The sequence below is a fragment of the Nicotiana tabacum genome, chromosome 4 (genome assembly GCF_000715075.1).
Source record: "Nicotiana tabacum cultivar K326 chromosome 4, ASM71507v2, whole genome shotgun sequence".
In the NCBI taxonomy this organism is placed as follows: Eukaryota; Viridiplantae; Streptophyta; class Magnoliopsida; order Solanales; family Solanaceae; genus Nicotiana; species Nicotiana tabacum.
In genome coordinates, this window is record NC_134083.1 from 126,312,543 (window position 1) to 126,315,391 (window position 2,849).

Here is a 2,849-nt window from a genome sequence, read left to right on the forward strand (position 1 = left end):
CTCATCCAGGAGAAAATTACCACACGCAACAAACACCCCCATGCCTGTAGAGGACATCCATCTCAAGTCGTGGTAGAAATCATCGAGAACTCTACTAAACCCATTTTCACATAACAAGCTATCAGAACTGAATTCCTCTAACTCAACCAAGACAAGCAGGTCGCCAAACCCAAGATTATTTCCACAAAGCACCTGTAAAGCCTCACCACATCATCAGAACCAAAAGAACCAATCATATATATTACCATGCTGATCCAACTTACTATCAAGTTGTCCTATTTCTTCGAGTTCCTTCCGAATTACCTTTAAGTTAACACTTCTCCTTGCTAGTAGATCGCGATCCTTGCCAGTAGATCACCACAAGAGGTACTAACATGAAGCCACATCACCTAAAATCCCACAAGTCGTTGTATTCTTTCTTAAATACCCAAAATTACTGCAACCAAAATACCCACTCTGAAGAGATCTTCTATGAATCTGAAGTTGTTTCTTTAACCTCTCTGATACTGAAATGTGGAATCCATGGTGGTATAGAAATCTTAGATCTTATCCTTTATAAATCCAAAAATTCCTTACCACATATGATTCTTGAACCCATTGGAACCTTCTCTAGAGTCATCCATTATGCTCTAATCTCAAACGTACCGCCAATATGAGCCGAACGACTTGTGCTCCATTAGCACACAAATACCTTAAGAAGTATCCCACATATCTAAGAAAATGAGCGAGTACATTTTCTTAGCACATTACATCTACCATAATTAGTAACCCAAATCATTCCAAGATTCCTAATATGTCCATAAAGTGTACTACATCATGCATCCGTGAATTTTCTTACCCGAGTCATCCTCAAAACTAACCTCTATAAGTCATAATCGATCCTCTAATATGCCTCAGACTGAAACCAATACAACACATAACCATGAAATTAATTTGTCGGTAGTAGACTCCACCACTTGGCTCAAAGCCATAGAACACAACATCAGATAACCCACAATACCCTTACTCCATTACTACCATAATCCCGCATCGTAATTAGACTAAATCCTTCATAAGCTTATGTAACACAAATTATAAAATACCTCAATTCATTTGTTGAACTCATATTCATCCTCGTGACAATCAAGACAAATTTCCTCAAGCGATCCAAACTCAAATTGCAACACATATAACCCACTGGTAGAAAGAAACCCTTCACATAATCATCATAAGAATCACACACCCTTCGAACATCTCGCATGAGATAACCCACCTGCTTAGCCTCAAACTAGCATATCTCTATGCCCTTTCACGACCACAACTACTACGCAATCACTTAATATTCACGAGTGTGAAATCGTCAACAAGACATGAGAATCTACTTCGTTCCACAAATAAACAACATGAAAGATCCCTCAACACGATCATAACTCAAGATTGTACAACAAATTAAGACAGAAATCAAGCATCCAATAGTCATGTTTACATCCCAAGCAACCCTTCTCGTAATATCAAAGCCATCTGAACACATCCCGCAGTCACCTCATATTCATCATATAGCTATCCAACCACTCACCGAGCCATAAATCCCGCTCCTAAAGATACTACCGAACATATAAGACCAAATGAAATTGTTGGCACAACTGAAACTACCGAGCCCATGCTACGGTCCAACCCTAGCCTTAAGTCCTCCAGACTGGCCCATCTCAAAAACAAAGAAAACACATCTCACACCTCATCCATGGAATCACAAGTCATCGATGCACAACTAATAATGAGTGTCCATATACGCATACGAGTGAGTGCAAGGAATTCAAATAGATACGATCCAAGCTGAATCAATGCCACACGATAAGGAAAGAAAGATGGGAAGTTTATCCTAAATGCCTTGTAGCCTCTCAAAGATTGGTATGGACGTCATCATATCGATCCACAAGAATCTACTAGACACTTGCTCATGACTCGTAGAACCCATGAACCTAGAGTTGTGATACAAACTTGTCACGACCCAAAATCCATCTAGTCGTGATGACACCTAACCCAACCCGCAAGGTAAGCAGGGTAACAGTAGCTGAATTTCTATACAAACTCCCAAGGATTGGTAGTACAAGTCACGAGCTTCTAAGACGTATAATTTATAAAGCTGGTACGAAATAATTACATCATTTGTTCAAAATATACATAAACAGATTTGCAAATCTAAAGCTATGAAGGACAAGTGGCAGCTATAACCAGAATGCAAGTATATCTTTAATGCCATCTCTCGCCTTACACAGTAGCATCGAATCCAAGATCGGCACGCAAGGTGCAGAAGTGTAGTATGACTACAACCGACCCCATGTACTCAATGAGTATCATAATTAACCATGGCGAGGTAATAGATGCAAGAATTATAAATGATACTCGTTATCACATGTACAGTTCATAAATGCAACAAGTGTAGAACATATATATGATCAAATCAGCAAATTCACAGGTAAAACCACCTTGATGCTTACAATTCTTTGTTTTAAAGTGTTCTACTCAGTCAGCAATCCAGCATATAAGGAAGATATGCAAGTAAATTAGGTAAAGAAATCAAGGAAATTGTAGTTAAAGATGAAATGCAATAACCAAATATCAATTCGTTGAGGCACACAACCCGATCCAAATAGAAATCACATCACGTCTCTCAGGCCCATACCAGCTCTCCAAGAGCTCACAACAACCAGAAAACCGTTGGTTTCTCACAATCCACGTGTACACCATCAAGAGAGAAATATGAGAGGGTGACCCTAGGGGGATGGATCCTTATCCTCATGCTAGCATGACCAATTCAACGCGCTACCAGCCCGACTTGGTCACATGCTCAATATCATAATTAGCCCGGC